This window comes from Bubalus bubalis, chromosome 23 (genome assembly GCF_019923935.1).
Source record: "Bubalus bubalis isolate 160015118507 breed Murrah chromosome 23, NDDB_SH_1, whole genome shotgun sequence".
Lineage (NCBI taxonomy): Eukaryota > Metazoa > Chordata > Mammalia > Artiodactyla > Bovidae > Bubalus > Bubalus bubalis.
Window position 1 is genome coordinate 30,668,808 of NC_059179.1, and position 12,344 is coordinate 30,681,151.

The 12,344-nt window shown below is 37.3% G+C and overlaps 1 protein-coding gene across 7 annotated transcripts in view; it reads left to right on the forward strand.

Annotated features, from left to right (window-relative positions):
- ADD3 (adducin 3) overlaps window positions 1–12,344 on the forward strand; it is a 131,964-nt gene that overhangs the window by 90,348 nt on the left and 29,272 nt on the right. The window lies entirely within an intron of this gene.

The window sequence follows — 12,344 nt, forward strand, 5'->3', positions numbered from 1 at the left end:
CTCTAATCAAGAAACAGACATCCTGGAATGCGAAGTCAAGTGGGCCCTAGGAAGCATCACATAGAACAAATCTAGTGGAGGTGATGGAATTCCAGTTGAGCTCTTTCAAATCCTAAAAGATGATGCTGTGAAAGTGCTGCACTCAATATGCCAGCAAATTTGGAAAACTTCCCAGTGGCCACAGGACTAGAAAAGGTCAGTTTTCATTCCAGTCCCAAAGAAAGGCAAAGCCAAAGAACGCTCAAACTACCGCACAGTTGCACTCATCTCACACACTAGCAAAGTAATGCTCAAAATTCTCCAAGCCAGGCTTCACCAATATATGAACCATGAACTTCCAGATGTTCAAGCTGTATTTAGAAAAGGCAGAGGAGCCAGAGATCAAGTTGCCAACATCCATTGGATCATCAAAAAATCAAGAGAATTCCAAAAAAAATCTACTTCTGCTTTATTGACTATGCCAAAGTGCTGGGGTCCAGCCCCGGCTGATCCAGGGTATTCAAAGGAGAGATGGCGTCGGCGAATATTTATTTATTTACTCATCAAAGATATAAAGAATAATAGAATGAGGATAGCTCAGTAGGAAAATTCAGTGGAGAAAAGAAGCTGAGTAGCTTGGTTTACGCGGAAAATCAATATAACCTGTGACACCAGGTTAGCTCTGACCACGGAGGCCGCAGACGCCCTCTCAAATAGCGAAGATGCCCCACCTTAGACACCTTCTCGAGTAGGTCTTAGAAGCCCAGGCAAATAAATGGTAGCAGAGGATATCCGCGCTCCAGATGGAGACTCAGTTGGAAGTTAAGGGGAAGAATGACATGGGGAGACCAAGCTTTGGTGAGCGAGGCCCGTAGCTTTATTTTCAACAGGGGCTTTTATACCCTAAGTTACACATAGAGGATAATAGGGGATGCAAAGTCAGCAGTCTTTGATCCTTATCAAAAACTAGGGTTTCTTTCCTGTAAATTTATCGTATACAAATGGTTTAGGTGATTTACATCATCTTCTGGCCAGAAGGCCTATTAACATTTTATGACTCTTGACAAAGACTTATCAACAAAGACTTATTTTCTCTAAGAGTAATTATTTTAAGGTTTGGCGCCATCTTCCGAAGATAAAATTACATTCCTATAGGGCGGATGTGTAATGGGTTTACAACAAAGTAAAGAATTTATTACCTTAAGGGTCTAAAGTTACTAACACCAAGGCCACTACTTATTTTTTCTACATACCAACTATATTAATTAATACACATTCAAGGATACAATTCAGGGGATGTGAAAACTTGGCAACAAGCATTGGCTCATCAATGAAGTCTTTTACTAGTTTTATTCTGACAGTTTCTAACTCTGAGAGGCTCTAAGCTATTTGAATATCTTAAGCTTCCCGTGCCTCTCGAGGCTGGGAGACTGTAAGCAATCGTATGCATAGCTGTAGGAGTCCAGGTAAACTTGTCAGGCGAGTTAGAGAGCCATCTGAGGGGTTTGGATTTAAACACTCCTAATTGCCCAGGAACTTTATTAATTGGAGCTGTAAGTTAACTCTTAGACAGAGAGAGCGAGATGGTGGTGGAGGACAGCCCCCAGTAAAGTCAGAGGTGAGAGCACAAAGCAATAAAGTAGGCAGACTCTGGTTTTTGGGGGGTAGATGCTCGAGAATATCCGGGGGGACTCCCGAGGCTCCTTCCCGCCTTTGCGTATGCCGAGCCTCCTTCCTCATGACCTTTGTCACGAGTGGAATGTCTCTCGCTGGCTCCCGGCACCAAAGCCTTTGACTGTGTGGATCACAACAAACTGTGGAAAATTCTGAAAGAGATGGGAATACCATACCACCTGACCTGCCTCCTGAGAAATCTGTATGCAGGTCAAGAAACAACAGTTAAAACTGGACATGGAACAACAGACTGGTTCCAAATCGGGAAAAGAATATGTCAAGGCTGCATATTGTCACCCTGCTTATTTAACTTATATGCAGAGTACACCGTGAGAAGACCTCGACTTGGATGAAGTACAAGCTGGAATCAAGATTGCCAGGAGAAATAACCTCAGATATGCAGATGACACCACCCTCATGGCAGAAAGCGAAGAGCTAAAGAGCCTTTTGATGAAAGTGAAAGAGGAGAGTGAAAAAGTTGGCTTAAAACTCAACATTCAGAAAACTAAGATCATGACATCTGGTCCCATCACTTCATGGGAAATAGATGGGGAAACAGTAAAACAGTGACAGACTATTTTTTGGAGCTCCAGAATCACCACAGATGGTGACTGCAGCCATGAAATTAAAAGATGCTTGCTCCTTGGAAGAAAAGTTATAACCAACCTAGACAGCTTCTGAAAAAGCAGAGACATCACTTTGCCAACAAAGGTCCATCTAGTCAAGGCTATGGCTTTTCCAGTAGTCATTTACAGATGTGAGAGTTGGACTATAAAGAAAGCTGAGCACCAAAGAATTGATGCTTTTGAACTGTGGTGTTGGAGAAGCCTCTTGAGAGTCCCTTGGACTGCAAGGAGATATAACCAGTGCATCCTAAAGAAATCAGTCCTGAATATTCATTGGAAGGACTGATGCTGAAGCTGAAACTCCAGTACTTTGGCCACCTGATGCGAAAAACCAACTCATCTGAAAAGACCCTGATGCTGGGAAAGATTGAAAGTGGGAGGAGAAGGGGACTACCGAGGATGAAATGGTTGGATGGCATCACCGACTCAATGGACTTGAGTTTGAGTAAACTCCAGGAGTTGGTGATGGACAGGGAAGCCTGGCGTGCTGCAGTCCACGGGATTGCAAAGAGTCGGACACAACTGAGCGACTGAACTGAATCAACAAAGTAAATTTAAATCCCTGATCTACCACTTGCTAGCTCTTGGACCTGAAACGAGCTACTTCTCAGTGACTTTATGTCTCATAGAAAACAATAATATTAAATTGATCTGACCACAGCAAGATTTTTTACATTTCCTTAACAGAACCAACAGTTGAGTTAGTATTTTCACTCGCTATGTCCCCTGGTTTATAAAGACTAGTAGTGAAATCTGAACAGTATCCATTAAATGCTTTTTACAGTATTTTATTTTCTGCTGGGGGCTTCATATTCTGACTGACCTTAATTTGAGTAAATTACTATGTAACCAGATGATAAATTCCAAAGTTACTCTAATCATCATGAGAAGTATTTTTCAGTGACCAATTGATGCTAATGGAATGTATGCGTTTTTATTCATATTCAGTTTAGTTGTATTGACAGAACTGCTTTTAAAATACATTCTGGTACAGAAAATATCCAAAAAATGACTACTATGTAAGGTTTATTCTGCTGTAGAGTTGATCACATTTTTATGTGAAATAGAAACTAGCAATTTGACTTTTTCCATCATTATGGAGTGGCCTTTTTAAACTTAAATTTTCAAAGTTTGAGATAATCATAGATTCGCATGCAATTATAAGAATTAATACAGAGACCCTGTGTACCCTTCATCTTGAAATAGTATTAATCGCTCAGTCATGTCCAACTGTTTGTGATGCCATGGACCGTAGCCCTTCAGGCTCCTCTGTCCATGGAATTCTCCAGGCAGGAATACTGCAGTGGGTAGACATTCCCTTTTCCAGGGGATCTTCCTGACCCAGGGATTGAATACAGGATTTACTGCATTGCAGGCAGATTCTTTACCTTCTGAGCCAACGGGGAAGCCCCACCCTTCATTTACTTTCCCTCAGTGGTGACATCTTATAAAACCATAGTGTAATATCACAGTCAGGATATTGACATTGTGGTAATCCATTCGTCTTATTCAGATTTTCAGTTTTGCTTGTAAGTCACTTGTATGTATGTTTGTGAGTTTAGTTCTGTGCAGTTTTATCTCATGTGTATGTTCATGAATCCACCACCGTAGTCAGGACAGAAAAGAGTTCGGTCACCACAAGGATCTCTCCTTTTATAACCCTGCATGCCTTCCTTCCTCTTGTGTATTCCTCTCTCCCTCCACAGCCACGAATCTATCCCCCAGTCCTATAATTTTGTCATTCAAAGAACATGATATAAATGAAATCATGCTGTATGTAATCTTTTGGAATTGGCTTTTTTTTAACTCAATTGTGATTCACTAGAGATTTATTCAAGCTATTATGTGTATCAGTAATTCATTCCATTTTATTGCATGTATAATATTTTCTAGTATGGATATACCACAGTTTGTTTCATCATTCATGTGTCAAAGGATATCTAGATTATTTCTAGTCTTTGATTGTTACAGCAAAAACTACTGTGAACATTTGTATACAGACTGTGACATTGTGTGAACTTATGTTCTCCTTTTTTTTTTTTTGATTAAATGACCAGGAGATCAATTGTTGAATCATTTCATAGTTGCCTGTTTTGTTTTTTAAAATGCCAAACATTTGCTGAAATTGCTTACCATTTTATGTTCCCACTAGCAAGGTGCAAGGGATCCAGTTTCTCTGGATCCTCTCCAGCATTTAAGATTATCATTATTTTTTGTTTGTTTTAGCCTTTCTAGGACCAGGACCTGTGTAGTAATACCTTGTGATTTTAATTTGTGTTTCCCTAATAACTACTGGCTTTTCAGGTGGCTCAGTGGTAAAGAGTCTGCCTGCCAATGTAGGAGACATGGGTTCAGTCCGTGAGTCTGGAAGGTCCCCTGGAGAAGGAAATGGCAACCCACTCCAGTATTATTGCCTGAGAAATCCCACGACAGAAGAGCCTGGCAGGCTGCAGTCCATGGGGTCGCAGAAGAGTTGGGCACCTCTGAGCACACATTTCTCACTCAGTCCTGTATGTGGTCTACTACCAGTAATAACTAATGATGTTAAACATCTTTTCATGTGCTTTTCTACCATGTATCCTTTTCAATGAAATGGCTGTTCCTGTCTTTTTGCCCATTTTCTAATTGAATTGTTTGATTTCTTTTTACTTCTGAGTTTTGAGAGTTTGTTATATATTATACATTCTAAGTCCTCTGTCAGATGTGTGGTTTGCAAATATTTTGTCATGGCATATAGCTTGTCTTTTCATCTTAACGGTGTCTTTTGCAGATAAATATTTAAAATTGAGGGGAAGCTCAATTTGTCAGTTTTCCTCTTATGGATCATGTTTTGGTGTCAAATCTGTGAACACTGCCTGGGCCTAGATCCTGAAGATTTTTTTCCTAAATGATTTATAGTTTCTGTTTTGAGTTAATTTTTTATCATGGTAAAATATGTATAACATAAAATCTGCCATTCAAAGTGTATAATTCAGTGGCACTAAGTACATTCATAATACTGTACAGCCATCCCCACCATCTAGATCCAGAACTTTTTCATCATCTCAAACGGAAACCCAGTACCCATTAAGCAGTCACTCCCCATTTCTCCCCCGACTCCCACCCCTTCCAGTCATCAGTCTGCTTTCTGTACCATGAATTTGCCCATTCTGTATGTTTCATATAAATGAAATTGTAAAACATGTGGCCTTTTGTGTCTGGCTTCTTTCACTTAGCTAATGTTTTTGAGGTTCATTCATATTGTAGATGTATCAATACTTCATTTCTTTTATGGATAAATATTCCATATATGGCTACACTACAGTTATTGTTTATCCATTCATCAGTTGATGAACATTTGGAGTGTTTTCACCTTTTGGCTCTTGTGAGTAATACAGCTTTGAACATTTCATGCACAAGTTTTTATTTGAATACCTGTCTTCAGTTCTTTTGGGTAGATTCTTAGAAGTGAGTTAATATTTTAATAAGGTATAAGACATAGGTTGCTCCTTGGAAGAAAAGCTATGACAAACCTAGATAGCATATTCAAAAGCAGAAACATCACTTTGCCAACAAAGGTCCGGACAGTCAAAGCTATGGTTTTTCTAGTAGTCATGCATGGATGTGAGAGTTGGACCATGAAGAAGGCTGAGCACCAAAGAATTGATGCTTTCAAACTGTGGTGCTGGAGAAGACTGTTGAGAGTCCCTTGGACAGTAAGGAGATCAAACCAGTCAATCCTAAAGGAAATCAACCCTGAATATTCATTGGAAGGACTGGTCCTGAAGCTGAAGCTCCAATACTTTGGTCACCTCACTCCTAACGAGCGAGGAGCCGACTCATTAGAAAAGATCCTGATGCTGGGAGCGACTGAGGGCAAGAGGAGAAGAGGGTGACAGAGGATGAGATGGTTGAATGACATCACTGACTGAATGGACATGAGTTTCAACAAACTCAGGGAGATAGTGAAGGACAGAGAAGCCTGGCGTGCTGCAATTCATGGAGTTGCAAAGAAGTAGGACAAGACTGAGTGACTGAACAACAGCAAGACTCAGGTTGAGGTTTTCTTTTTCTTTTTCTTCCTTTGCCTATGGATGTACAGTTTCTTCACTATTTTTTGAAAAGGCTGTCTTGCAAGGGCCATTTTAAACAATTATTTTAAAGCTTTCGGAGAATCCCTATCCCTAGAGTTTCTGTATATACACGTTAATTTTGAAGAAAAGCTAAAGAATTTGTAATGTGAGCCTGTAAGGATAGTTTGGTGGGTTTTACTGGGGTTTTCATTTGTGAAAGTTTAGGCTTGAATATTTCTGTTACAGACAAAACGATTGTATTTTCTGTGAAAGAAACATAGAGGTGATGAGGGAAAGATAAAACAAGTAAGCCATAAAGGGTTTTATCCCATGGATGACAGGAAGCCATTCAAGGTTCTAAGCAAGACAGACATAATCAGATCAAATTAAAAGATGGACTTTAAGAAAGATAACTGGGTAGAATGGAATATAGGCTGTAGTCAGGCAAGACTGACATAAAGGTGTGGAAAAGTGTTCACACCCAATTTGAGTGGACTCACCTGTATTTTCTGTGATATTTCTGACTCAGTAACTTGAAAAACAAGTGGAGAAAAATCAGCTTCAGATTCATAAAACTGGGGACATTTTACATATGCTGCTTATAAATTGTTAGGATTGTTTGTTTGTTTGTTTTGAATTTTTTTAAGCTCAAGGACCTAAAATCTTACTCCTAAAACTGGCTTGAAGAGAAAACTTTAATTTAAAGAAGACAATTTAACTGCTGTCTTTAAAGGTCTATTATTATTGTTATTTTAGACTACTTTATTCCTCAGCTCCCAGAAAAGAATATTTTAACATGGGATTACATGGGCTTGATTTCCTAGTCCTAGTAAAACCATTGAACTTTGTTACAAAATACTATGAGAAAACTTCTGGGTCAACTTTTTAGTGAAGGAGAATAGAGTATATGCATTAAGAGGTAATGATTACTAATGGGTTTGGGTGGACTCTGGGAGTTGGTGATGAACAGGGAGGCCTGGCGTGCTGCGGTTCATGGGGTCACAAAAGAGTCGGACACAACTGAGCAACTGAACTGAACTGAACTGACTTCTTTCAAGTTTTCACTTTGGAACCCTTTTTTTTTTCCACTTCATACTGTGTACAAAGTGCTGAGAAATGGTAGGAATCACTTCTTTGCTTGCTTTATTAGTCTGTAAGTTTGCATTGCTTTCTAAGCAAGCATGAAATTCACCTGTAGTCATGTAACTTTTTATTATAAAAATAATCGATGTTAAATGGTTTAATTTACCTGCAGGAATGATTTTTAACCAAATCTTTAAACAATTACTTCTGTAAGTTGCACTGTTTATTCTATTGCTAACTTTATTCCCTGACACGTTGCTGTTTGCCTGGGCTTGTACCCTCCTTAATGTGAGAAAATGTTATGTTCTCTAGGAAGGTTCCCCTTATTCTGGATAGAATCCTTTTCACTGGGTTATAGAAACCTCTGAACTACTCTCAGAGCTCTCAGAGGATTTGATTCAACAGTCCACCAATACCTCTGGTATAAGGCCTGGAACATAGTAGATGCTCAGTAGATACTTGAAGGAAAGAAGGACCTGACATATACTTATCTATAGCAGGTTATTTAACTGTGGCCTGTTTATCATTATTTCAGGCTAATTTAGGAGTTCTCTCTAAGCATAGAAATCACTTAATTTTGTATTAATATGAGCAAAATTTATTAGGTTGAGTAAAAATTATTTAGTCTTTAACATTGGTATCATAATCTTCCAGAAAGGTATTTGGTGACATGTGTCCTGTGGGTAACTATATAATTGAAATATAATTGACAGTACATTGTATATGTTTAAGGTGTACAGTGTGATGATTTGATACATGTATAGTGAAATACTTGCCGTAATATGGTAAGCTAACAGCAGTCATACCTCACATACTTACTTTGTTGTTGTTATGGTGAAAACATTAAAGTTGTACTTTCATAGCAGTTTTCAAATATATTATATGGTATTGTTAACTAGTCATCCTACTGTACCTTAGATCCCTGGAACTTATAACTAAATGTTTGTACTTTGTTTTTATGTACAACTGAGTGTTGTACTATGACCTGTACGTCCCCATTTCCCCCACCCCTCAGCCCCTGGCAACCGCCATTCTACTCTCTGTAAGTCTGATGTTTTTAGATTCTTCATGTAAGTGAGATCATATCATATTTGTCTTTATCTGACTTATTTCACTTAGCATAAGGCCATAAAGGCCCATCCATGTTGTTGCAGGTGGCAGATTTGCCTTCTTTTTATGGCTGAATAATTTCATTGTATGTGTGTGCGTGTCACATTTTCTCTGTCCATCCATCTCTCTGGATGGACACTAAGGTTGTTTCCATGTCTTGGCTGTTGTATATGATGCTGAAAGCTTGTCGCTCTCTTTTTTTTTTCTGAATTCTGTTTATTTCAGATCATCTTGTGGATCCTAGGTTTTTTCCAAGCTTGAAATAGCAGTTCTGTCCATAGTCTGTAAAATTGCAGATAATCAGTTGTTGCTTATGATTGGCTTAAAAATCTGTGTAAAGCTTTTACTGTTGAGCATCTAGGTATAGAAAAGCACCTGGATGACAAACTACTGCCCTTATTCTTTATTTCTATATCCTTCTTGTTAATTCCCAAGCCTTACTCCAAGTACATGAAACTTTGAAACTTCTTTTATTAAAAAGCTGTGGTAAATAATGAACTTTTAAAAAAAAATTTATTTTGTTGAAGTATAGTTGATTTACAGTGTGTGTTAATTTCTACTGTTCAAAGTGATTCAGTTATACATGTATATACATTCTTTTTCGTATTCTTTCTCATTATGGTTCCTCATAGGATGCTGTATATAATTCTCTGTGCTATACAGTAGGATCTTATTGTTTGTCCATTCTGCATATAATAGTTTGCACCTGCTAATCCCAAAGTCCTAATCCATCACTCCCCCACCTCTCTCCCCCTTGACAACCACAAGTCTCTGAGCTTTTGGAGTTTTAAAAAGATCAGAGTGTTTTGAGTCATTTCTAATCTTATTTCCCGTTTTTGGTGTCATTTCCTTAATTTTGACAGATTCTGTATATTCTCAGTTGCCTAATATTTAGGACAGAATGTAGACTAAAAGTCTCAAAATTTTAGCCCTCTTGTGTTTTATGATATGTTTCATTGTAGAGTGGACCAGGAGATGGAAACTGTGGCTTTGAATATTGTCTGACATAAACAGTGGGATTTTTGGCAGTATATTTAATCCATGGAATCTCTAGATTATTAATCTCTATCTCATTGTGTAGTTGCAAAGATGGAATAAGATAGAAAGATGTAAGAGCATAGTATAAACAATATAAAGTGTTAACACATATATAATATGTTCTTTTATCACTAGAATGAGTGGTGAGATGTATTTTCCTTTTTACCTCACTCATTTAAAAATGCATTAATCAGAAGTTCTTTAAACTCTTAAGCTTTTACTTATCAGTGTTCCTATTATCAGTTTCTTAAGTCAGTGCTGGGACAACAAAATAAATCTACCACATTTCCTTGCTTTTTGCTGTGTTTTTAGTAAAATTAGTTTATAAGCATCAGCAAATTCAGTTAGACATAGGCTTATTATCTAACTCTGTTCCTCCCTTAGGCTTAATAGTGCTTTAAGGGTTGAGGAATAGGTTAAAATCCAACTAAGGCAACATTTATGGGATTTCTTTTTAAAAAATGGCTTATTCATAGTCAGTGACCTAGTGTGGTAAACTAGAGAATTGATTTCTTTGTTAATTGATGTCGCATATATTGAGTACCCACTTAGTCTGTACTTGGCCAAGGCAGCATGACATTTACTAATATATGTGAGTTTGTTTGTTTCTCTAAAAACTTTCTTCTTGGAGTTTTTATCTGCTAGCTATAAACTATTTTAAGGAGTTCAAATGGCCTTGTTACAAACAGCTTCTAAGAAAACTAGGTTCCAGAGATTGGTTAGACCTTTAGATTGCTGATAACTCAAATGGGTATGAAAGTTTCTTGGAATAGGTGCTCTATGCACCACATTTTTGGATAATAGCAAGATGATGAAAAATACTGTAAGTTAATGTCAATCTGATAACAGTGTAGCAAAAGCTAATTTTTGGAATAGTATAATATGGCCAGGGTCATTCCATTAGTAGTGAATGTTATATTAAAAAGAAAAAAAAAAACCTATTTTTCCTGTGGAGAACACATATAATGAACAGATATCCATTCTTTAGTCTTTTCTTCCAATTTTTAAATTAATGAATTAGGATGTGGAAGACTCAATTATAAAAAAGCTTATTTTTTACATTTCTTTCACTGATATTAATAAGTTGCTTTCTAGTAATCAGATCAGAATTTCGTTAAAGCCATATGATGTAAAGTGTTTTAACCATATTTCGTGAATTTGAGGGGTTGAATACTAAAACAATTCAGGTAGCTTGTAGAATGTTGTACATGGAATTGATGTTTTCAAGTAAGAGAAATCAGTTTTAACATGTTTTGCAAAAATTTATTTTTAACAAAATAAGTTTACATTTCCAGGACCAGAATTTAATGCAAGAGTTTTTAATGTCTTACAGTGAATTTCTTTGGGCTAAGTTGGGTCAGGGCAGCTTTAGAAATGAATTCTGTCAGAGAAAACTGTTATTAGAGATAAGTACAGAAACCTCACTAGCTGTTAATTGTGTTCAGGAGATGAGATCAGTTATCTTTGGTCTTTATCAGGGATTCAGATCCCTAAGAAAAAGGTAGCCCTTGCCTTTTCCCTTCTGGATCTATCTAGAAACTGTTCTGCATTTAACTTACCTTATTATGAAGTGATTCTTCTTACAGGCAAATAATGAGTTAAATAAATACCATTTGTAGTGAGAATGTTTTTTTCTGTTACCCAGTCATTTATATTGAACAGATTACATTTGTTACCACCTGCAGAGAAAATTGTGCTACACAAAACTGTCTTTACAATTTCTTTTTAAAAATTGTTTCCTTTTCTTCTTTCTTGTTGCACGTTTTTGCACTTTCTATATTCAGTTCAAAAGAACAACTGGGTAAAGGGATACACTAATCAGTGGTGTCCTTTTCTCATGGTTTAGCCTGTGCTGCATCACATCTAAAAGTGAGAGGAAGCAGTCCGTTAGCGTGCAGTGACTGTTCCTCTCTGCTAGGTCAGTGATGTTCTAAGTGTGGTCCAGGATCTGGTGCCAGTCTGCAGACAGAACATGATAGTAAGCGTTTAGAAACTTCTTGTAGTTTGACATTTCCATGACATCAGAGTGCGTTTTTTGTATTTTACAAAAATACTAGTCCACAGCAAATTGGAGAAAGTTCTTCACCATAGACAATTTGAGAAGCACCAGGTTAGATGGCTTCCTCAACTTCTAAGACAAGTCATCACAGCCTGGGGTTGGGGGATGGATGTTGAATGACTGTCCTGTTAGTCTATCTACTGTTGATTGATTACATGCTCAATTGTAGCAAAGCCCAACTGAATCGTTTCCCTGGCATAAAACCAAGGATTATCCTGTCAGTAATAATTAAATGAATCAGCTGTCCCTGTGGTTTCTGAATAGCTTTTTATTGTTTCTCAATGGATTTAAAGTACTATTTCTTGAAGTTACATAGTCTGGCAGCCTTAATAATTCCTGCATTTTCCCTGGAATTTACTGAATCATTTGAAAAACTTATAGCTGTTTCTCTCTCATATGTTAATAAGCTACATTCACTATAAAATATAGTGGTTGTTAAATATGGCCCGAGTTTGGTCTAACATAAAAGCATGAGTAAGAGAGAAAAGAGAATCTCCACTAACAGTAATCACTAATGAGGAAATTTTGCTGTCTTAAATGTGACATTTTACTTTTGGATATTTTGATTATTGCTTCTTTAAAAAATCTATTTGGCAGTTGATGACATTATTGTAATTGAACCACAAGTTTCTACTAGCTCTGAAAATACTCAATCTACAATTTAGCATTATAATCTATTTTTACCCTAATAAAAAAAAGTGTCCTAATATTTTTTGAAAAGCT